This window comes from Polypterus senegalus, chromosome 5 (assembly GCF_016835505.1).
Source record: "Polypterus senegalus isolate Bchr_013 chromosome 5, ASM1683550v1, whole genome shotgun sequence".
NCBI lineage: Eukaryota > Metazoa > Chordata > Cladistia > Polypteriformes > Polypteridae > Polypterus > Polypterus senegalus.
In genome coordinates this window covers 173,512,808-173,539,240 of record NC_053158.1, presented here as the reverse complement: position 1 = coordinate 173,539,240, position 26,433 = coordinate 173,512,808, and the positions used below count along the sequence as shown (strand labels likewise).

At 38.8% G+C, this 26,433-nt stretch overlaps 1 protein-coding gene across 2 annotated transcripts in view; it reads left to right on the top strand.

The window, feature by feature from the left end:
* dpp6a (dipeptidyl-peptidase 6a) overlaps positions 1-26,433 on the top strand; it is a 937,255-nt gene that overhangs the window by 153,973 nt on the left and 756,849 nt on the right. The window lies entirely within an intron of this gene.

The window sequence follows — 26,433 nt, the reverse complement described above, 5'->3', positions numbered from 1 at the left end:
TAGATAGATAGATAGATAGATAGATAGATTTACATATTGTGGCCTGCAGGGGGCACACTAGCAGCCCAAACCTGACACAAACAGACACCAGGCACAAGTATCAGCACAACCCATGTTTATTTACAGTGGGAACGTTTCCTAAATATTCCACTAGCATTACAGTACTCTAAGCACAATTAACAAAGCACACAATCTTTCTTTTCCTTCTTCCTCTTTCTCTTCTTCTCTGTTTCCACCTCCAGTCTTCCCAGCAAGCCTACTCTCTCTTCCTCCTGACTCTGGCTCCCAGTAAAAAGGCAGACGGCTCCCTTTCTGCTGCCCCTGGGAGTGCTCCATGGGGCTCATTAGCGAGGTCTGGAATCACTTCCAGGTGTGCTGAAAGCCCAAAGTAGGGCTCTGCAGCTTCCGCAGCTCCCCCTGGTGGCATCCACAATACCCAACAGGGCTGCAGTGAACTCCAGCTACAAGCATGTCCTGCAGAAATCCATGGTTATACAGCAACCTGTGGGTGGGCTGCCTTCTAACTCCCCAGGAGAGATAATGTCCTAACCACCTGGTCCTTCCACAATATTTGCGTGTCAGTCGGGCAATGTCCCTGGCCATCCGTGCCAGTTTTTTATAACATTGCAATTATGATTATGTCAACTTAGTAATGTGGAAATGTTCCAGTTAGAGATGATTCCAGCTCCTTTACCATATCTTCAGTTATACCTTCTTTTCAGTTTATCCTGAGCTTTTCTCTACAGATATTTAATGCCATAGTAAATTAGGTAGGTAGGTAGGTAGGTTCTTAGGTAGAATGCCCAGAGGTGACTGGGCAGTCTAATGGTCTGGAATCCCTATAGATTTTATTTTTTTTCTCCAGCCGTCTGGAGTTTGTTTTGTTTTTTCTGTCCACCCCGGCCATTGGACCTTACTCTTATTCTATGTTAATTAATGTTGACTTATTTTATTTTCTTACTGTGTCTTTTATTTTTCTATTCTTCATTATGTAAAGCACTTTGAGCTACTTTTTGTATGAAAATGTGCTATATAAGTAAATCTAGTTGTTGTTGTTGTTGTTGTTGTAAATGTAATTTGGCATCTCAGGATGTTTATATGGGAGGATATTTTCTGTGTAATCGCAGAAGCCCTTAACACCACTGAAATGAGGAAATCTTTTTAATTCCAATATGTGTTCCCTGATGATCTGAAAAGTAAGTGTGGTACATCTACATGTGGTGGGATCTTCCTTGTCACACCATGACATTGAGAATGAGATCAACAGATAGATAGATAGATAGATAGATAGATAGATAGATAGATAGATAGATAGATAGATAGATAGATAGATAGATAGATAGATAGATAGATAGATAGATGCCCTGTGGTGGGTTGGCACCCTGCCCAGGGATTTGTTCCTGCCTTGTGCCCTGTGCTGGCTGGGATTGGCTCCAGCAGACCCCCGTGACCCTGTGTTAGGATATAGCGGGTTGGACAATAGATAGATAGATAGATAGATAGATAGATAGATAGATAGATAGATAGATAGATAGATAGATAGATAGATAGATAGATAGATAGATAGATAGAGCATGCTTTATTTGTCCCTGGGGGACATTTGGCTTGTTAGTTACATAATTCCAACATTACTAGAATGACCACACCATACATATGAATCATTTACAATGTCTAAGGCTAAGCATTTCTTCTTCTCTTCCCTTCTCTTCTCTTCTCTTCTCTTCTCTTCTCTCAGTTTGTGCACTGTTTTATTGCTCATGGCTGTTTCCTACTAATATCAGACAGGCAGTGTGATGTAGCAGTTAAGGCTTTGGCCTTCACACCCCAAGGTTTTTTGTTCATATGCCACTGTTGTCACCATGTGACCATGAACAAGTCACTTGACCTGGCTGTGCTTCACCTGGAAAGCCAAAAGAAATGCAACCAGTTGTATCATAAATGTTGTAAGTTGCCTTGGATAAAGGCATCAGCCAAATAAGTAGCTGCATTCTCCATAAAAATAAAACAAGAAAGCTTGAAAGAATTAGTGCCAGAAATATGTGCACATTATTTTTTTTTATAAAATATTCCAGAAAAAGTAAGATGTGTTTAAAAAGTCTCTTTTTTAATTCTATTTCTTTGATCCTGCTGTCAGGAGTCTGCAGGTTTCAAGCACATCAGTAACAGCCTGGGAATAAGAGCTGTGCCTGCCTGCGAGTGATGAGACACCTTCATATTGATCACAGACCTCTCCAAAATAATTTAAGAGACACCTACTACTGTAACGAACTCGGCTCGGTTGGTGCTGCCCTTAACCATTAAACCTGGAGGCATGCAACAAAGTGGTAAAACACCTTTGTGGAGCAACAGACAAACTCTACAGTAGACAGATGATGAAACGTGCCACTGTTGATCACATAAATGAGATGATGGTAGATTTTAATGTTGCAGTGATTTAAAAGGTGTTTCTTGGTTTCTTAACTTATCATTCCATATGAATGCCTTCTTGCACCTTCATTTCACTGAACTGATGTTACCTGTATTTGTCAGTCCCTTGGGGCTGGGCAGGTCACTTAATAATCAGTTGTTTGATGAGTGATAACAAAGCTTGTGTGGTTTATTATCAATTTAAAACAAATTTTATTGATTTTAAGGATTGTATTACAATGAGTAAGTTAATTGTCAGTAAGGTATTCAATACTGTACTGCATTCAAAAACTCGGATTGCTAATACTTTATATAGATATGTCATACTAAAAAGGCATTCAGTGAATGCACAAATCCCATCCCACATAAAGCTGTTTACCAGGTTGTTCATAGTATTGTTCTTCATTCATGCTATTATTGGAACACAAAGCTTGCTCACATTCATTAATCAAACATGAGACCTTGTGGTTTAATGTCTGCTGTTTTAGTCACTACACTAAACTGCCTGCTAAACAAACAAATTCCACAGCTTCTCATTATTCTAGAAATATACTTTTCCTAAATGTGCCATGTTGTCAAACAGGGTCAATGTTAATGCTGAGTTAAGGTTATCCTATAAAGATATTATGTCATCATGTTTCTCAACCCAAATAATAATCAGACATAAATGATTGCATTTTCTGTTTCCATAAACACACTTTTGCTCTTAATGTACTGTATATGAGTGTTATTAAAATTTGTTATACCTGTGTCACTAACAATGAATCATCTCAATCACTTAGTACAGTAGACTACTCAGGTGCCTTTTCATTTAGGCCAGTGTTGTAGTCCTCCATTATTCCCAGCCTTTTCCTAATCACCTTGTGTTTGTTTTGACACTGCCCTTTTAAATAAAAATAACATATTGCCTTTACTGCTTCATAGTGGGCGGCATGGTGGCGCAGTGGGTAGTGCTGCTGCCTCGCAGTAAGGAGACCTGGGTTTGCTTCCCGGGTCCTCCCTGCGTGGAGTTTGCATGTTGTCTGCGTGGGTTTCCTCCGGGTGCTCCGGTTTTCTCCCACAGTCCAAAGACATGCAGGTTAGGTACATTGGCGATTCTAAAATTGTCCCAAGTGTGTGCTTGGTGCATAGGTGTGTGTGTGTGTGCACCCTGCGGTGGGCTGGTTCCCTGCCTGGGGTTTGTTTCGTGCCTTGCGCCCTGTGTTGGCGGGATTGGCTCCAGCAGAACCCCATGACCCTGTAGTTAGGACATAGCGGGTTGGATGATGGATGGATGCTTCATAGTTAGTTTACATATTGTTTCCTTTAGGGGGCGCACTAGTGGCCTACCTTGCGCCCTGTGTTGGCTGGGATTGGCTCCAGCAGACCCCCATGTCCTGCAGGGGGCGCACTAGTGGCCCAAACCCAACACAGATAGACATCAGGCACAAGTTTCAGCACCAACACATGTTTATTTACAGTGGGAATGTTTCCCAAACCGCTTCCACTAGCAGCACAGTACACTAAGCACAATTAACAAAGCACTCAGCACGCTCTTTCTTTTCCTTCTTCCTCTTCTCTTCCGTTCTGTTTCTGCCTCCAGTCTTCCCAGCAAGCTTTGTCTTCCTTCTTCCTGACTCTGGCTCCCAGTAAAAAGGCGGGCGGCTCCCTTTCAGCTGCACCTGGGAGTACTGCATGGGGCTCATAAGCGAGGTCTGGAATCACTCCAAGGTGTGCTGAAAATCTAAAGTCCATCCACAGAATCCAACAGGGCTGCAGTGAACTCCAACTCCAAGCATGTCCTGCAGGAATCCATGGTTATACAGCAACCTTTGACTTCTAACACCCCAGGGGGGATAATGCCCTAACCAGGCTCTCTCCCCCCTGGTCCTTCCACAATATTTGCGTGTCAGCCAGGCAAGTCCCCTGGCCGCCCGTGCCAATATTTTGTAGCATTACAGTAATGGTTATGTCAAATTAGTAATGTGGAAGTGTTCCAGTTGGATGCCAGCTCCTTTACCACATCTTCAGTTGTACCTTCTTTTCAGTTTAGCTTGAGATTTTCTCTAAAGATATTTAATGCCACAGTAAATGTAAGTTGGCATCTCAGGATGTTTATATGGGAGGATATTTTCTGTGACCTTCAATGTGTGTACAAGATCAATTTCACCTGTCACAGACATACATTTACTAAAAGAGAATTCAGCTTTACTGAATCACATCCTTCCGAAAAAGGAATAGCTTGATATTTCTCCCAATCATCACGAACCATTCAAATGCAAATAATTAAAATCTTTAATTATTTCAAGCTTTTTAATGAATGTTTAAGCATGTTTTTGGTGTAGGACTGCATAAAGTGTCTATTCATAAATACTATATATATATATATATATATATATATATATATATATATATATATATATATATATATATATATAGAGAGAGAGAGAGAGAGAGAGAGAGAGAGAGATACATATGGTATATACATATATTCCAATCAGCCACAACATTAAAACCACTGAGAGGTGACATGAATAACACTATTTATCTTGTTTCAATGGCAAGTGAACAATCAGTTCTTGAAGGTGATGAAAGTAGGAAAAATAGACAAGCATAATGATCTGAGCAACTCTGACATGGGTCAAGTTGTGATGGCTAGATGATTAGGTCAGAGCATATTCAAATCAGTTCACCTTGTGAGGTGTTCCTGCTATGCAGTGGTTAGTACCTACCAAATGTGGACCAAGGAAGGAGAACTGGTGAACCAGTGACAGGATCATGGATACCCAAGACTCACTGATGTGCAGGGGGAGCAAAAGCTAGCCTGTGTAGTCTGATCTCACAGATGTGCTTCTGTAAAACAAATTACTGAAAAAGTTAATGAGAGAAGAGAAGATATCAGATCACTCAGTGTACCACATCTTGCTGCATATGGGCTATATAGCCACACACTGACCCTTGTACACCACCAAAAGCACCTACAATGGACACATGAATGTCAGAACTGAACAATGGCCCATGGAAAAAGGTGGCCTGGTTGTATTATGTATCACATATCCTTTTAGATCTTATGGATGGCCAGGTTCATATACATTGTTTACCTGAGAGATGGATGCTAACATTTTGGTATCAGATACTACAAGACACCTTCAGAGGTCTTGTGGAGTATTAGGTAGGTGGTTTTGTTGGTGTATTATACTATGTATAAATAAATAAATACATATATGTTTGATAATGTTCTGTATCTATAGGGAGGAGTGGCAGCGGCTCAGAGGGTAGGGATTTGCACTGGCAATCAGAAGATTGCTGGTTTGAATCCCGTAAATGCCAAAAAGTGGCTCTACTTCGTTGGGCCCTTGAGCAAGGCCCTTAACCTGCAATTGCTCCATCCTGAGTATTATGTTAATCTGCATCCAGGTCTGCATGTAGGCCCTCCAGACTGCAGGGAAAAACCTGGCAGTTGGTGGCAGAATTGGCACTCCAGCCACCATAAAAAAACCTCACACTGTTCCATTCCATCTGTACTAGTGTGGTGCTGAGGTGACACCTGTTGCATGGCTACACTCAGGTCCTAATCTGGGATCCTAAGGTGGTTTGTCATGTGGTGGGTGCAGCAATGCGCTGTGTCAGTGCCTGCCCCTAACCTCCTCCTCCTCCTTCTGTATCTACAGTTTATAGGGCACCATGGTCAACTTTAATGCCGTCTCAGTATTCATGTGTACTTTTAACAGGCACTTCAATTTCTTTTAACATCCAAAAAGTGCATGTTAGGTTTGTGAGTGCTATGGATATCAGAAGAAAAAAAAGTAAAAAGGTTGTTTGAGAGATTTGAAAAAATAGCCTGGAGTCCAATACAGAGAAGAGAAAAAACTGAGCATCAAAACTGAAATCACAGCCCAAAAATCAAAGCCAAAAACCCTAATGTGTGGGCTAATGTCTTTTTCTAATGTACTGGAGAAAATGCTCAAATTTCATTTGCCGTCAATTCGATAGGATACATAGGGCTGCATGCCACTAATTTAAATAGTGTCAGCTTCATGACAAAATGTTGTGATAGAACATTGCTTAAAAAATAAATTATTCCACAAGGTAACTGTATAAATCATTACTTTATGCCTGCATTTGGAACAGAGTGCGTGTTTGGATATGGAAGTATGCTCTTTTTTAAAGACTGGAATCATGGTATTTTGTGCCTAATGTGTAACCCCAAACCCAAAACAAGATCAGAAAAGCTTAAAAAGGAAAAGTAAAAATGATTTCCTTACACAAAATTAAAATACTCAAAGGAGGTTCAAAATAAGTAGTTGACAATACAATAAGTTAAGATGTGAAGATATGCAACCTAAGTCTGAGAGGGTGTTCCTACTCAAATTATTTGCCCCTGACTGGTCCATGGGGAGATTAATGCACTTAACTCACAATAGTACCAAAAAACACCAGACAAAATACTACTCGAAACATCTCATAACTTCTTTTTTCAGCATGTATGGTATGTTTTCCACTGGTTGCATTGTTCACTTCAGTTGCTGTCCTGACTAAAACCTGAATAAAACCATTCTTTCAGAAAGATCACTGGACAATTCCTCAGGCCAGAAATTCCTTTTGAACTCCTGTGGCCATCTTCCTAGCACTCAGCATGGTGGTCCTAAGCACCCATGCAGTCCTGAAACCCCAATCCTTCCTCAAATGACCAGGTGGCCCCACAGAACTTTATCCGATATAATATGTAAAAGAGGAGTCTACAATCACTAATGCACCTCCCAGCCACCCCTACTGTATTACATATTATCTTTTAGTATTTCAGTGTCCTCCTGGATATCTACTTTTGAAGCTTCTTCCATTAGTAAAGGATGTGACATTCATGGACTAGAATGGCCACTGGATTTGACCTCATCAGTGAAGTTCCCACTGGAGTGTTTAATGGCCCCATTTCTGGCCTGGATAACCTGATTTAGACTGCACTCTGGTCCTAATCAGGCTTGTCTTTACAATACATAAGCTGTTTCTATTCAGAACAGTTATAAAATGTCTCAAAACACATTCATTTTAAACAAATAATATCTATTCATCTTCTGATGGCATTGCCAAAATCAAATATGGTTATGCAGTGTAAGCTGTGCAATGTAGGGACGTCACTGTGTCACATGGGATCTGTAATTCTGAGTAACTGTGCTAGCATTTTTTGTAACAGAAATTTTTTGAAAACTTAAAATATTCAATACCCTCCATCCATCCATTTTCCAAACCCGTTGAATCCGAACATAGGGTCACGGGGGTCTGCTGGAGCCAATCCCAGCCAACACAGGGCGCAAGGCAGGAACCAATCCCGGGCAGGGCGCCAACCCACCGCAGGACACACACACCCAAACCCACACACCAAGCACACACTTTGGACAATTTAGAATCGCCAATCCACCTAACCTGCATGTCTTTGGACTGTGGGAGGAAACCGGAGCACCCGGAGGAAACCCATGCAGACAACATGCAAACTCCACGCAGGGTGGACCCGGGAAGCAAACCCGGGCCTCCTAACTGCGAGGCAGCAGCGCTACCCACTGTGCCACTGTGTCGCCCTATTTAATACCATTCGCTAGATTAAATTTATTTATTTTGTGCAAGCTGATTTTGCCATTGTGATGATCAAGCTTTCTGAATTAATGAACTGAAAAACACTCAACTGGAAATGCATACCTCTATGAACTAGCTACTGCATCAATATGAAGACTAAGTAGTGTAAAGAAACATTTAAATCAGGCATAGAAGATGTCATATAGTGTTTATTTTTAGCAGTCATAGCGTCTGCTATGGGATGGGCAGGTCCTTGCCAAGATAACACATATATATTACAAGTTGTAGATGATATGCTGGATGGAAATTTAGATATTAAAGCTTTGGTTTGTTTTGCAGCAATCATACAATAAAGATACATATTTTCCATCGTTGCTGGAAAGTACGAGGTAGAGCCATAATTGTGTTTACTTAGAAGCTTGATATGAAAGCTGGCCTCTCTATAGCAAGTTTTCTCATTAACGTCACCAGTGTATACACACAATAAGATAAGATGGGCAATATACCCTGTTAATTGCTTGTCTCTGCTAGGTGTTTCTATGCATTGCCTATGTTCTACTGAATTGCTCTTCTTCCTTTATTGGCTGATAAGGATGGACCTGGCCATTTTAAATTTACTTTCAATGTTGGTTCTACATAGGTTTCCTGCTTTGGTCGTGGTTTTCTTGTATGGTTTGGAATGATTTGTCTCTCTCAAAGTGGTATATAATCAATATTGAGCTGCTGGCTTCACACTGCTGGTCAAATGGCTAGAAAGTCATTAATTAGTTTGTCTGATGGCTTGTCTGTTGCGTCAGCAGGATACTGATAGTGTTTGATTTGATCTGCTGGTGGCAGCATTTGTGGTTTCAGGAGGACAAGAGCTAATACTGAGGGACATCTTGAACTCAACTGCCTTTCTTCTTCTTTTTTTTTGTATCACCTTAACCTTTTATATCTGACCTAACTAAGGGAATTGTTGGAGGCAAATAATTCTAGAACAAATAGCTGCTTAACAAAGATAATAATAAAAACAATTACACCTGCCAATAATGATACAGTGTAATTCAAGGAAAACTAGATAATCAGAGGATAAGTAAGTTCTATAAGAGTGGGTAAATATTGCCAGATTGGAAATAATCAATAAGATATACTCTAAGATTAGGAGAGTAATAACATAATACAAATATATGTAGTTATTGAAAAACAGTGGATTGCTTTCTCCAGGTGGGGGGAAGAAGGCAACTGTCCTTACTAGAAGAATTCAGGTATCTAGGATTTTTGTTCATGAATGATAGAAGAAAGGAACAAGAGGTCAAGAAGCATACCATAAGCACTATACCAGCCCATGATGGTGAAAAGGGAGCTGAGTCTAAAGACAAAACTCTCAGTTTACCATTTGATCTACATCTCTGTCCTCCGCTATGACCATAAGCAGTGGGTAATGACAAAAGGAATGAGATCGCAAGTACAAGCGGCAGAAATTAATTTTCTTTGAATTATGTGATAAGGTGAGAACCTCAGAGCAGAGTCGTTTCTATTCCAGATCGAGAGCCAGCTGAGATGGTTTGGGTATGTTGTAAGGATGCCCTCTGGTTGGCTCCTCTGGAGATCTTCTGGGCATGTTCCTCGTTGGGGAGGCTGCGCTTGGTAGACGCAGGACAGGCTGGAGGGATTTCTCTCGGCTTGTTTGGGAATGTTTGGGAATTTCACAAGAAGAGATTAAATCTATAGCAAGGTAAAGGGAAGTCTAGGCTGACCTGCATGGCCTTCTGCCGCCATGACTCTCACCCTCACCAGAAGTAGCAGTTTTAGAAGACCAGGCAACAAATATATTGAAAGAAAAATCAATTATACAAGTATTATATTAAAATTGTGTAGCTATACTTTAATGATTGTATGTAAAAAAGGCAATGTATTTAAACAATATTCAAAGAACAACAAAAATAGAAGGATAATACAAAGATCGATATAACTCAAAAATACAGAGTAAATGCAAAATACAGCCACAATGTATTAATAATATTTTAGAAAAAAGTTTAAATAAACAGAAAAATATTACACATACAAAATGTACAGTATAATGACAAAGAACTTAGAAGCCAACAGATGATAATAAGTATGTGGAAAAATTAACAGAATCACATACAGTATATATATGCAGAGTTATGAGAAAAGAATACTTTTAAACAAAAAATTAAATGTGAAAAAAAGTGAAAACATCTTGTATGAAAAGTATGAATAAACAGAAATCACATATAAAAACATACTGACTCCAGGGTGGTCTGTGGTTGAAGGTAGGAGCAGGTCCCACTATACAGTGACAGTACAGAACAACCACCAGCATATACTGTGAAACAGTCAAACAGAGAGAGCAGACTTTGCTTTCTTTCTTGTCAGGTATTTTGAACGTCAGCATGTTTTGAGGATACAATCTCTTCCTGATTCTATGAGAAAAATTATGATAGCATTAAAAAAGTCCGACTTACTCTAATGTCAGTTACATTTGATGTATAATTCTTAAGTATTGATATTTATTATTATTATTTAGTTTTTCCTTGAGGGCAAATAATTCATACATCCCCCTTATTATTGCATAATATTTTCCTAATTTTGGTGCCGGGAGTCTTGTGATCGTGAATGGGAGTAATGAGTTTGTATAACAGATGAATGTACTATGAACTATAAAGACAGTGGATTTCAAAAGAAAGATTATTATAACATTAAAATCCATCCCTATTTTTGTACTCACTCACCAATGTAGTAGTGAAAGTCAATCTTGATAAGTTTAGTTTTAAGGAACAGTACATTCAGGCCAACATGCCAGTCTAAAGTCACACATCTTCTAGCTCTGGTCTGGGACTGATCTATATCATCAGCAGGAAGAAACCATAAATAATGGGCAATCATGTAAACTCTGTAGAGAAGGCACCCTAGGCCGGGATCTAATCAGCAATACTACCCTCTGTTTAATTTAAAAATAATATCAATTAATTTAGCTTCAGTTGCACCAATAAAAAAGAAATCAATATTTACTTGGAACTCACCCCAGAAAGAAACTCAATTGCCACCTGCACTAAAGTCTAATTCAGTTGGCGGTTGCAGGGCAAGTGACAATTTGTCTGGCCTCTTGTCTGAAGCCAAGATTGGCAAAATAGATGCGTACAGTATTTGTACATTCTTACTTTAGCCATTTATTCTTCTCTGTCAGTTTATTTAAATATTACAAGTGTTTAACTGAATTCAAATTCCCATTCAAATTTTTTGCCATTGCAATGTAGTCCATATTTATTTGCAACTGTTCTTTTCTCTGTGCTAAATTGGGATTCCGCAAATGACACACCATGGTGGATTGGAGTTAAAAACAATTAACAATCCGTTACAGACCTTGAAAAATCAGCATTGATCTCATACTGTGTAAGTCATGTCTTCACAAGATCACAACGCCATTGTGATGATAATTCCTTTGTTTATTAAGAACTCCCATGTTCTTAGTAAAATAACATTAATTTCTTATTTACTGATAAGGAATGCAAATCTTTTTTTTTTTTCAAAAATCCACCACTATTATATGTGTTGCATTTGCTTTTAAAAAATATTTTCATGATATCCTTTTTATTGTGTTATTTTATTCACAATGGTACCATTATGCTATTATCATTGAGTCTCCTGCTGTTCTTAACTTTCTGCTTAACTGCAGGAACAATGCTTTTCCAATTGCTTACCACAGTATAGCATTAATAAATAAACAAACATGCAATTAAAAAATACATCATCCAGCAGAATTGCTCTTTATTAAAATACTTCATTTCAACACATCTTAAAATATCGAGTAGTGTAAAATAGCTGGTGTGCAGTTTATTTTTCTGCCTTCTTTTAAGTTTTTTGTATCTGCTATTTGCACTTTGCAGTTAGTCTACCTGCTATAAAACAGATGCAAGAGGAATCACAAAATTTATTTGAATTTGTTTAATATTAGATATGCTACAGCAGGTTATTCATCTATTCTCAAACCTTTGAAATGTTGCCTTCTACTACTGGTATAATAACAGAACCTGGGAGGATAGAGATTTTTAGGATTCATGGAAATGGCCTAAAATATTAATTTTAGGATGTGTCCCTGTTTTTAAGTAAGATTAGGTTGATTTTCTGTTGATACCATTTTGCCTGTGGAAAGTTATTAAAGTTCCTGTTAAAGTCTAAAGAGATACCATAATGTTCATAAGACAAGGTGAAGACCAGTCATGAGCACAATAGAAACAAAGAGTAATGTTCATGCATGCAATATTAGTGACCCTCTGCATGCCAGGAGTGGATGATGGGGACTATATTTAAGAGCATCAGAACAGGATAGAGTTTAGCGCCTTCAAAAATTCTGGAAGAAATTCCCAGGACACAAGGGGACAAATAACCCTCTGTCTGGGTGGTGAGTTAGACCAAGGAGGGTGTTAAAGGACTTCAGTTTCTCCAGGCCAATCAGGACAGCAAGTCAGGAGAAGGGAGTGGACTAGCAGGAGGTCACTCATAATTCTCAACCTCATTGGATGGTTGCATATGGTATCCATCAGAGAAGAGTGAGAAAGTGTTTTCCTTTTTCGACAGTGGCAGACTAACCACTACTTGAGAGACCTTCCATCCATTATCTAACCTGCTATATCCTAACTACAGGGTCACCGGGGTCTGCTGGAGCCAGTCCCAGCCAACACAGAGCACAAGGCAGGAAACAAATCCTGGGCAGGGCGCCAGCCCACTGCAGTACCAGAGAGACCTGTCTCATTAAAATTATATAGCATGGTGATCTTACAGTCAAAGAACCCCTAGAAGTGACCATAAGGCCTGTCTGATATGACTTTACTGGGGTTTTTAAAGCCATCTCAACCCGGAACACTCAATCAGCCTGGAATCACAAAGAGTTTGGGTGAAGACTTTGTGTTGTGAGGAAGAGTGTGATGGTGGGTGTGTCGTGAAACAGAGTCAAGGAATGTGAATAGACTTTTTTTAGTGTTGCTGGAGAGGTGGGCAAATGGATGAACCACCCAGCTGGTAATTAATTTCAAAATTAATTTGTTTATTGTTTTAATTATATTTAGTCACATCAGTCTACATTTAATCAGTTGAAGACACATTTCTTGACTTCTTAGTTATGTCTGAAGGGTGCTGTGAAGACATTTTGTGTTTTACGTATATGTTGTATGTAGATATAAATGTAAAAATAAAGCAAAGACAACAAAAAATGATAGAAATATATTTTATTAAATCTTTCAAGATACTGACTAGGCTAACTTGACTCTGATTTCCGGTTTCTGACTTTAGGAAAGTTTGCCTTAGTATTTGCTAATCTCTGCAAACAACAAAAACAAAAATGTCAGAAAGTTGCTCTTTTCAGGGAAAGAAGGTTTTGCTAATTATAGTTTTCTGTTTCTTTGCTGGTTTGAGTTCAACCTTGTGATTTCCTCTCTTGTATAATCTATAAATGTGAACCATTGATTGATAAAGTTGAATTTCTGTCTATCTGCTGCTAGGTTTTGTAAGCCAGGAATTGTAACTCGCTTGTATTTTGTTCTGAGCTCTTCACTTGTGAAGTTCAATTTTTGTACCCTTGTCCCATAATGCTTGTTTCCAAAACAGTCCCAAGACTGATGTTTACTTGATTATGTTGTCCTCTTTTGTGAAAGGATAAAAACATCTGCTAAGCAAATAAATGTAAATGATCATTTTAATCTAGATATGTAGAGATGTTTGCCCTGCCCTGCTACATTCTTTATAACTTTTAAAGAAGTTAACCAATAGCACAACAGGATAGACCTGCTTTGATTAAACCTGAATGACCTAAAGTGGTCCTCAAGGATCAAGAAGAAATCATCTAAAATTATTTTGTTTAGGTAGAATACTGACATAAATTAGTTTCTGATTCTAAAAGAAATATAACACACTTTCAGTAATTGTCCTTATGTTACATTTTAGATGAGATTTGTGGCCTGAGTCATCTTTTTATATTCTAACCCTTGTGTAGTTTTCTGTACTGTGCAGCATGGGTGTCAAACTCAAGGCCTGCAGGCTGGATATTCAAAGCATGTTGCATATGACTAGTTTTTCCAAATGTTCCCTTTAATGTGCATATCTTGTACATAGTAGGTTTTATCTGTACATAATTACATTTACGCCTGGCACTAAATGAGTCTCCTTTGTCCACTTGGACACTGCACCACAGCTACTTACCTGTAGGTAGAATGCTCATAAAGACCCAGCAAGAAGAAATGAAGAAAAGGTGACCTCTCGCACTACCATAAAGAACTTGGTGTTTTAGCATGATGTTTTAGACAATTGCATGAAGGAGATGGCTGCTCAGTTTCACACACACTGCTTCTACTTTCCTCACTTTCTAAAAACTGTGCAGGTGTCAGGACTGGCCACCCTTCTATGTCTTACCTGACTGCTGCACTGTCCTACATGATACTTCTGTCCTTTCCGATGACTTGAATGTTGTATGTGGATGGAAAATGCATTTGTATTTCCACTTATGTTAAATGTGGTTACTACCCATTTCTGAAATGTTGAAAGTGGTCTGTGTGATCCATGACTAAGACGTTTCCACCTGTTATTTTTAGTCGGGTTGATTGCTGTTGTACATGTCAATTCAGGTGTAAACAGATGTACTTTGCTTTAGTTACAAATCTTTGCGTGTGTCTGGAGCACCACTCTCATTTTACTTTATGCACTGACGTAATTTTTTCACTCATTGCTGATTCCAGTCCCATGACTGCTTGTAGCTTTCCTAACCCACTGTAAGATCCAAGAAAAGAAATGCTGAAAAGACGGAAGACATGAGGCAGAATTGACAATTGTGATAAGCTGACCCCATGAACTACCTGTGTGTCTCATTTGTTTGATGGCATGTCCTGGCATGCGTTCGCTATACAAAGTGTTATTATTGTCCCTCAATAAAAGTGAATTTGACACCCCTGCAGTACAATATCCTGTTCAAAAACTCAAAACCTGATTTGCCTGAGCACATTTATTTTGCCAAATTTTATAGATCAGTTTTCTCTGTTGCATTATTTGGTGACGGTTGAGACCATTAGTGACATATGATTTTAGTTGATAGATCATACTGTTTGTGTAATATAGAGTACATTTAGTTATCCCAAATCAGTTACATATTATGACTGGATGTGCAAGGTCCAGTTTACTTGTCAGACTAGTTCCAGTGCTTACCTATGATCAAGATCTCTAGGTAATGACTGAAAGACTATGATCTAGTTTACAGTAACACAGGTACATTTGAAAATGCATCCTTATTTATTCATTTTTGACTTCTTTCCAAACTGAAATAGTGTTATTGACCAATCAAAACAAATCTTTTCTAAAAAGTTCTTCAAAGTTTTTAAATTTGAAAATGCCAGGTCCCAAAAGGCATTGTGGATCCAAAAAAATCAGCTTTTGGAAAATACCAGCATATCAGTGCCCTGATCCTAACCGCAGTTTTGTTGTGCTAATTCTCTTTCTGATCTCATCTTTACAGTGGAGATAGTCCTTTCCTAATGTTTCTTTCTCAGACAATGTTTGTATCACCTGGAAATGCTCAAACATTTCACTTTATTTATTGTAGCAGGTCACTCAGTCAACATTTTCCACGGTTTTGGTTATCTTATAATCTTCTGTAACCATTCCAAGCATTTATAGTTCATCATCAGGCCAGGCAAACAAGTCTGATGTGGTGTTTTATTCATTTATTCTTTTTTGTGCTTTTTTGCATCTTAATTCACTTTGAATTTACTCAGTCAACCACACATTACTAATAGGAGCAATGTACGCTTTTTGATGTCTTTGTATAATTTGAAAATTGTATAAAATGACCTGAAAACTATAATTTAAAATAAAAATGTATCCATTATTGTGTGACCAAGCTGATGTTGTAAGTACAATTAGGTAAAATGAGGTTCCTGTGCAGAATTTTTAGAATCACAGGAGGGGAGGGTGTCAGAGCAGAACCACTGCTTGTCTGAAGTGTGTAAAACCAGGTAAAGGATGCCTACTACGGGAGACCCATGGAGAGAAGAACCTAGAGCAGATCTAGGACATATTGGAGAAACTGAACCTCTCAAAAAGTTTGAGATTGCCAGGGAATTCACCAAATGCACCATACTAGTTTCTAAGGATAGGGTCACGTATTGGTCAAATCTGGCATGTTGTCACTACAACCCTCACCACGGCATGTAGGTGGAGTGTGATCAGAAAAAAAATATTACAGGGACTTCAGTGCATGTTTTCAAACTACAGTATGTTAGCCTCTCCATAATAATATTTATATTATCATAAGATAGAATTAAACTCTCCTAATAAAAGAATTTAATTCATTTTAGAAAGTCTCAAGGCCTGCTTGTGCATGAAAACAGTATTCTATTTTTACGTGACCATATTAGTAACACTCAGTGAATGGCATCAATTTAGAAATCATTATAAGATTTGATGAATCAGCCATGTATAAATATAGAGTGATACTCATGAATATTTTATGTAGTCATTATTTCCCTTATGAAAGATACCTTTTAAATAAATATGAAATGTATATCTCCTAACAAATGAAGCAAATCTCACATTTGAGCGGATATGTTTACAATACACGCTCAGTGTGTGGGTATATACTATATATAGAGTAGCGTGATAGCACAGTGGTTAGGAATATGGCTTCTGTGTCCTACCGTCAAATCCCAGCTACGTCAGTTTTTGCATGCCATTTCTATAATCTTCCTGTGTTAATGTTGTTTTACAGTGGATTTTCAAGTCTGCCCCTTCAACCCAAAGACCAACATGTTATATTTTAATTTGGCTTCTCTATATGAGTTACAATAGGTGCCTGTTGCTCAGTGTATTTTGCGACAGACAGATGTTATATTCACATTTGGATTCTATGTTTGGCCCAAATTTGATCTTCGAGCCACAGTGACAATGTACTGGAATTAGTGAGTCTAGAACATGAATGGATGAATTAAAGTGTCTGATTAATGTGTTATACGAATGTCTCTAGCTATAAAAAATATCTAACCTCCCTATTCTAATTTTCCAATTTTTTGTGCTTAGATATAAATGTGAATGAATGTTTTTGTTTTCAAAAATGTCAATTTAAAAAACAAAGTTTAATTGACCTCTTTAAATGAATTGTGAAATAGCATACACAATACAATACAATCAACAGAACAGTTGTGACTTTATTGAATTTACTTAATTTTCTTGTTAGGGTTTGTAGTCTCCAAGAGTCAGAATAAAAGCTACCTATGAGTAATCTATGAGTAACTGATAATGATTATCACATACAGCAAAGTCAAGATATGTGAGTTTCCTCCAAAGAAAAGTGGATTGAGTCCACCAGAAGAATTTAAGGAGCTGGCCAGAATCTTACCTGGTCTGCAGAGCAGAGACTCATCTCTGTTCAGCCAAGGTCCTAAGGCTAGGAGAGCTGGCAAATAAATTATAAATATCTCAAAGATAAAGTTTCACAAAGATGATGATAACGGTCAACTCTATTATACACAAAATGGCAACAAAGAATATTCATAAAAAAATATTTATTTACAAAAAAAAGATAAAGCATAAAAAGCTCAGTTGAGTAAAAAGAGGCACAAGGAATTGTCTAAAAAGACAATTCATAACAAAGTTCAAATCACAGTGCAGCAATCAGAGGCCCCACACAAAGCAAAAAAACAGAAAATCCTAACACCAAAAAAAGTAATACTTAAAGAAACTCCATTAAATGAATCATTCCTACTCCTGAGCCTTCTCAGCCAGTTAAAATAGCCTGAGGGAGGACTCAGAAGTTGCGATGTCAGTGTGACCCCACATCTCGGGGCTCCATCCACAAACAATATCGAACAGAACTGCATGTAATAAGAGACAGTACACAGTTATCACATCACATATAAAACCAAAAGAAACAACATGAAGACAAAGAAATAATAATTCAAAATTAACAAAAACAACAATAAAATATATAAAAAATATATATATATATATATATATATATATATATATATATATATATATATATATATATATATATATATATATATATATAACTCATAATTTCAAACAGATATATGGCAGGAGTATTCAAAGCAAATCCAGATTTGGTCATTGAAAAGCAACAATTAGAGACATTGTGAAACCATAAAACCATAAAATGAAATGGAGGACATGAACAAGATTGGCACTAGGCAAAGAGGCTAAAAGAGGCGGCCTTCCAAAGGTGCATTGAAAGTATGAAAGTATGTACTGTAATTAATAAGTGCCTGTGTGGTTACAATGAGAGAGCTGTAAAAAAATACTGCGGACAAAAATGTGCATTAAATGTCCACTATGGTTTACTGGTAAGCACATGGGACCCCAAGATGAATAACACTTTATTGTACTCAATTGTAGCAGACTGACTGAACTTCAAAAACATTCTAGAAATTTTATGTGATAAAATATATAGCTTCAGAAGACAGACCCATTCCCCAGTTAGTACTTGTATGGAGTTTGCACATCCGTGCCATGTCTTTGTAGGCTTTTTCTCTGAATACTCCTATATGTCAAAAATGTATTGTAACAGGGCTTGGTCTTGTATCAGCCCAAGATGACATCAGTGTTGAGTCAACAGTATGAGCTGGCATTCCATCAACAGTATCAGTTGGCATTTAGTACCAGCTGCACAGACATCTAAATAATTGTGAGTCTGTCACAAGCACACATCACTAACTTAGTATGGCTAAAGCAAATCCTTCTAAACACAACAAGGTACCTAAAAGAGCAATAAAATGAGCACGACTTCATCAGGTTAGATAGCAGGCACCGTATAGCACCACAGTGTGTTAGGTTAATTGCTATGGGTAAGTGTGGCTGTGTGCGTGAATGTGTCAAATGATGTTGTCTGTCCAGGGTTTCTTCTTGCTTTGCACCCAATTCTGCTAAGATAAACTATGGTGTAATCTAAATGACTCTGAAGTTTGACTCTGTGTGTGTGTGTGTGTGTCATGGGATATGTTTATTTCCATCACTCAGACTTCTTGAAATAGTTTTCACATGTTCATGTATCAGATTCAAGAAAATGAAAGACTAGTGAGCAGACTTTGCTTCTTCCGTAAATGTCTAGGTCGGTCTACCTCTTTTGCCTTAAGGCCTTGAGCTGTTGAGGTGGAATTTCTCCTTGCACAGCAACCTAAAGTGAATTGCCTCTTTCAAGTCTTGCCCCCTTTTTTGTATTGTCATGGGGACATTTAACCAAAAGTGGTGCAACTCTAATCAAATTTTCAAGGGCATGCCAGACTCCTTTGCCCCACTAAGAACCTCTTTGTCTCCCTCTTTAGAGACAGGCTATTACAGAAAGAGAGATGAACCCTCTGTGGGGTTTTCCCCTGTGTTTTCAACTTGAAACTATCATGGATTTATATAATTCTTTGAACAAAGCTTTTTGTTTAAATGCAAAGGGATTCATAGAAATATTTTGAGCTCATAAGTAACTGCAAGTGCATTCATGGGTGATATTAAGCTATATGTAGAATTTGTTGGAACTATTACAGATATTTTTAACAAGCTTCATTAAGCACATGATCCTGGAAGAAGCTTTGTGTAATGTGGCGCAAGTGCTTTAATGCTGATGCGTCAATGTACATATTTATGCTAACATACAGTAAACTGCTGTTATGTAAATACTTTTAGACTTCTTTTTCATTATGTCAGGGTCATTTGCACATATAATATTTCTTTAATGTGAAAGTAAACAGACAAATATGTGATGGAAAATGTGTTTCATGAAGATTCTGTGTGTGGTATGAGAGCAAATATGAAGTGTCTTATTTGAAGAAGTATAAGAACACTGCCACACAGCCCTGCAGTGGATTAGGCAGATATGAAAATCAATGGATAATAACACTGGGAAAAAAAGCGCTGAAGTAAACAGGTTGGTAAAGACTGCTGCTTCCATCTGCATCACTTAATGCTCAATTTAGACCTTTGATGGGATCAGTTGTTCTGTTAACATTTAGTGTTCATGGCTCCATTACAAATAATAACATAAATGTGTTTACACTGAAAGCTGTCAAAGCACAAGAAGATCAGCAATAATGCAGATCAAGTTCACACTAGCTAAGGGATTTATGTTCCTATCATCTGATTATTTTGCAGGTTGCTTCTTTTGTAACAAGATTTTTGGAACAGATACATGAATCGGCAGATGTTGGCTCTTTAATTTAATATTGCTTGTTTTCATTTTCCAAAAAAAATCACAATTTCTACTAATAGGATAATGTTTCAAAGCAACATTTAGAAATTATGAATTACATTGGTTTCAGTAACAGAAATAACAGTAAATTGTAACGAAAGGTATAATTTTTGGAGCAATAATAATACAGCAGCCAGCAGTCATCTCTTCACAAGGCAAGTGAAGTAAGACATTTAAATGGCAACGGCCTGTCCAGTGTGAAAGGAAATGCCTTGACACAGGAAAAAGGTTTGGGGCAGCCACCCATATACTTGAATAAGGCTGCAAAGAAATGAAAATTGATAGTACAGTTGTGTACAGGTTGAGTCCAAAACAGAAATGAGTTCTCAAGCAGAAGTTGGTATTTAAGGCAGGTTGGCAGAAGTGATGTCAGAGGGGCCGGAATAGGAAGTGATGCCCTCGTGGCCGCAACTGGAAGTTATGTAATCAAGGCCCAGAACAGGAAGTGACATCACTAGGGCCAGAACTGGAACCGACGTCATCGGGTCCAGGCAGAATTTCCGTGTTTGGTCTGCAGGAATAAAAGAGAGAGGTTTACTGCACCCCACCTCCACCTGGCTTGATGTGGAATTACCTTCTCTTGTTCCTTTCAGCTGCCTCCCATGTGTACGTGCTTGACACCAGCAATGAATGGAAGCACATCCTTTGACAAGCACATCTTTTCTAAATATAAATGACCAGAACATTAAAACAGTTGTGACAAGAACAGGACATTTAGCTCAACAAACTTGTCCATCCTGCTCACATAGTTTGTCCAAATAACATCTGTCAAGAATGTCGGTAAAGTCCTACTCTCTTCTGCACTTACCAAGTTTCCAACCATGTCTCTGTGTTCTTGTTGCAGATTTATTTTAAAGTAGTGCTATATTTCAGTCAGGGTTCCTTCAAATGCTGTTTTTATATCTTTTTGTTCATTTTTGATTCTTTTGTTTATGTTATTACTGCTGGTCATTTAGTTTCTTTGTATGTTCTTTTCAGTTTCACATGTTTTGCGGTTCCAGGAGGTGGGATCACCTGCCTGTTATCACAAGGGATTGCCCTCAGCCCTAAAATGGCAGAGGAATACCCACAGTCCCTTCTGGTTCATTGTGAATGTTATAGTGTTGGCGAGTTTGTTGGATTTTGTTAATTACTGTGTTTTTTGTGAAATCTCTGGATGTTTGACTTCTATGCTCTGTGTTCCAACCATACTTTGAATTTGTGTGATTGGATGTTGTTTGCCTTGGGTTGCCTTTGCCTTTTCAGGCAACTCCTTTTCTTTGTGCTCTTCTGAGCTTACTTTTGCCTCAGAGCATTTTTAGCAAAATAAATCTTTTTATTTACAGAAATTCTTGATGGTTTCTTTTTTACTAGCTGGGTTTGGACTGTTATACCAAGTGGGCATTTTGAGTATTTTTAACATGAGTGCTTGGAAACTCTTAGTTCGTAACAAGTTCCAACAGCGAGCCACTCTACTAAGTACCTTTATAATTTAAAACACTTTGATCATGTCACTTCGGTAGCTGCAGGTGAAACTCCTGTTGCACCCTACGCAACTGTGTTTGATCTTATTCAGGAAAAGATCCCAGTCACCCCTAGGGACTGAGAGTAAGGTCATAAAGCATATGAAACCATTTCTGGACAATCATAACAACATTTGCATGGAGCTGCCACCTGCAGTTAAAGTCACTTCAGTACACATGTAGTTTGTCAGCATACCCATGTCGATCAAACACAGGAAGCTTTGCAGTTTACTTGTGACTTTACACTGTAGGAAGAAACGTAAATAAATCAAGGTAAATAACATTCGATCTGACTTTTATATAAGTAACATATAAATGTTTTTATATAAAGATCATCACAAAACATAATCACAAACAGGACTTTGCACGATACGTTGTTGAGTTCTGTAAGCCATGCTGCTTCGTTGGAGGACATGTGTAGAGCAGGCTGACTGGCAGGATGATGCCGGACTTCTTGCTGCATCCAAACGGTGCCACCTTTCACCTTTACGCCTGGTGCAGCTGCTGTTCTTATATGTGAGTGGATATTTTTTGTGGGGAGGGCTTCTGTTCTCTTTCTCCGATGTAGAACACTCATCCTCATCTGAGTTCACCTCTATTATAGCACGTCTTTATTTGAAAACAGCAGGGTCAGATCAGGGGAAGCGTGAACACGACTGAGAGAATAAAACTGAATAAGAAAAACGCTAACCTTTACAAATATCATACATTTACACTGGCTGTTACAGACTCAAATCAAATGTATGCTTTTATTATACAGTATAATAGTAAGAATAAGAGCAGTTAATTTTTCAAAACGTTTATTTTGTGACGTGGCAAGGCTCAAACCCGTGACCTGTTGATTAAGAGTCAGCAGTTCTTACTACTGTACTACCAAAGCAGTCGTGACAACAAAGTACATTATCCCGATTTATTTTTCTTCAGTTATAGTCTTGAATAAAAGCGCACTTGTTCTCTATATTTGTACCTTTTGTTATAGTGCTTATTGGATATTTGGACTTCAGTCTTCACTTCACACATTATACACTTCATAACAAAATTTAACACATGAAAAAAAGTTTGCGTTTAAGGTATGTGCTCAACATTTCTGTCATGCTACACTTACATAGATCTTTGTAGACACGGAACGCACATGAAATGCATGTGTTCCAAATAATGATATATTATTTACCCTCTACAGCTCCAGGTAACTCGCTCCCATATAAACAAAGCTTGAGCTGGGAGAGCTTTTTGCCCTTTCTGTAGCGGTGGGGGGAATGGGATAGTAGGCCGCTTGAGCTCATCGACATATTTATAAAACAAAAGACGCTGACTGAGAGGTGTGAACGCATTTAAGGTGGGCCGGGTTTACAAGTTTTTTCATAGGCTTTGGTAATACTAGCGTTAAATGAAAAGATTTATCTCCTTTAAACTTTTCTCAGCACTCATATTTCTTAGTTCCAGAATAGGCATAGTCACTGTTCTCTGGAGTCAAAAGGATTTGTGAACGAGGGTGGAGAACTTCAGCAAAAGAATAACAGGAGCCTCACGCAGGTGTTAGTGCTTTGCTTTGGTCTTTGTGGCGTTCAAGAGAGTGATAGTGGATAGCAGATACTTATGTTGGTTTTTGATACCATTATACTGACAATATTATTATTATTTAATTATTCTTTACATGGGGCGGCACGGTGGCGCAGTGGTAGCGCTGCTGCCTCGCAGTTAGGAGACCCGGGTTCGCTTCCTGGGTCCTCCCTGCGTGGAGTTTGCATGTTCTCCCCGTGTCTGCGTGGGTTTCCTCCGGGCGCTCCGGTTTCCTCCCACAGTCCAAAGACATGCTGGTTAGGTGGATTGGTGATTCTGAATTGGGCCTAGTGTGTGCTTGGTGTTTGTGTGTGTGTCCTGCGGTGGGTTGGCACCCTACCCAGGATTGGTTCGTGCCTTGTGCCCTGTGTTGGCTGGGATTGGCTCCAGCAGACCCCCGTGACCCTGTGTTTGGATTCAGCGGGTTAGATAATGGATGGATGGATGCATATTCTTTACATGATAGTGTTCATGTAGCAGGGGAACAGTGTGTGTTCCCAATTTGTATCTGTGGTTTTTGAGGTGTTTCCTGTGGCCCTTTACAACAGGAAAGTGAAGTAGTCAGTGTCAGTAGGTATTTAGATTACGGTTTACAGTTTATAATTGTTGAGTAAACACACCTGTCACTAGGCTGAACTGCTGTGTTATGTATGTCTCACTCCTGTTATCTTGAAACACTATTAAATTTAACAAACAGTGAAGGGCACAGTACATATGAATTATATCAGTTGGTCTGCTCATCCTCAAAGATATCTGTGTGCAAAAGAGAGAAGCACTCTCCTTATAACTGACTACATTGCTATTTGATTATAATTATCATAAAGTACTTTGTGTTATTTACTAAAAAGATCAAATTAGTAACAGTACTTGAAGTTTTCATTTGCTAGATTTTTTATTTATTTTATGTATATTATGTATATTAAATTTGCTTGTATTGTATATATTGTATTTTGTAATGTTTTTTTTGGCTGAAGAGGTGTTGCTAGGGTGGTACAGGGTACTGGAAAAGCTTGTGAAATATTAAACAACTAATTCAAAATGTTGAAAGGTTTTATGCAAGACTATGTGGTTAGATAAAGGCCATCAAGTCTAGCCCAGTGACTGCAGAGGTTGCCCTAGAAGTGAGATTCTCTAGGACATTAGCGAGACATCTTGAAGACCTTCTTGCAATTCTGGGACTATTCTAACCAGCTTTGTATTACAGATTGGTGTTGGTGGCCTTAAACACCTACTATAGAGCTGGTGCAGGAGTTCAGTGGTTTCAGGGTCCATTAGATTCCACTTGGCCATGCAGCCCTTTGAATTTGTTCTTGTTTACCTGACCTTGAAAGGGATGACCTCTGAGGAAACCTCATGAATGCAGATAATGAGAATCTCTGTTCTTATGGCTAATGGAATCTGTAGGTAGGTGGTGAATATAAGTGAAGGTTCAACAACTAGAGAGGGCTTGAAATAGCAAATTAAGACGCAGATTTGAAGCTAGGGGTTAGTTAGCTTAGCTTTCAGTTAAATAAGTCGGCAAGGAACATTACTCGTAAAACAGAATTATCATTAGTATAGAGGACTTGTATCCTTTATCTGAGACATTGGATGGAAGAAGATTGAAAAAGCATATTATTGTCAGCATCCTGGGATCATCTTCTTCTTCTTTTGGCTGCTCCCGTTAGGAGATGCCACAGTGGATCATCTTCTTCCATATCTTCCTATCCTCTGCATCTTGCTCTGTTACACCCATCACCTGCATGTCCTCTCTTACCACATCCATAAAACTTCTCTTAGGTCTTCTTCTGTTCCTCTTGGCTGGCAGCTCCATCCTTAACATCCTTCTCCCAATATACTCAGCATCTCTCCTCTGCACATGTCTGAACCAACACAATCTCTCCTGTCTAACTTTGTCTCTCAACCGTCTAACCTGAGCTGACTCTCTAATGTACTCATTTCTAATCCTATCCATCCTTGTTACACCCAATCCAAATCTTAGAATCTTTAACTGTGCCACCTCCAGCTCTGTCTCCTGCTCTGTCAGTGCCACCGTCACCAACCCATATAACATAGCTGGTCTCACTACCGTCCTGTAGACCTTCCCTTTCATTCTTGCTGATACCAGTTGTGATAAAGGCACTATATGAGCAGCAACCTGACACAGACTGACACCAGAGCCACACGTAAAATAAATAAACTTTTTATTTTTCTTCATCTGGGGGCCACGTCTTCCTTGTGTCCCTCAGGCACAACACAGTCACACAAACACACAAAAGCACAAGCACAAATCTTCTCCTTTAAATCCTCCACTCCTCCCTGGCAGCTTCGTCTCCCTTTTCCCACCTCTGGATTCTCAAGTGGTGGCTGCTGGCTCCTTTTATAAGGCACCCAGAAGTGTTCAATGTGCTTGATTGCCCATTTCCGGCTGCACTACCGATTGTGGTGAAAACACTGCCCATAAGGGCTCAGCAGCTCCTGCTGCAGCATCCCCTGGTGGTACCTGCGGATCCCAACAGGGCTGCAACAAAGTTCAACTCACATGAAGCCTTGCGGGAATCCGAGGCACCACTGCAACCCAGGGGGGTTGCCATCTAGCCCAGGGGAGGTATTGGGTAGCCCATGCTTGCTCCTCCGGATCATATACTGAAGGGGTGCCCCAGCCGGGCATGGGTCCCGGCTGTCTTCCACACAGTCTGTCACAAATTACTTCTGACACTCTTCTCCATCCACTCCACCCTGCCTGCAATCTCTTTTTCATTGCTCTTCCACAATCCCTGGTACTCTGTACTGTTGATCTCAAGTATTTAAACTCATCCACCTTCGCCAGCTCTACTCCCTGCATCCTCACTATTCCACTGACCGGCCTCTCATTCACACACATGTATTCTGTCTTGTTCCTACTAATTTCATTCCTCAAACTACACACTCTGATATTCTTCTCTTCTGATGGAGTTGTGCATCTGGGAGTTCTTTTTCTTGTGGTTAGTTCCAGTTTGCCCACTTCTCTTAAGACAGCAATAGACAGCTTTGTATGAAATCTTCAGCTTCTTGGCAATCTGTCACTTGGAATAATGTTCATATTGAAAAGAATATAGAAGACAGACAATGTTTCTTGAGAAAGCCCCTACATTTTGCCTATTTTTGAACCAATAAATAAACTTTATGAATGGTACTACCTTGTAACTCAACTGAACAGAATAA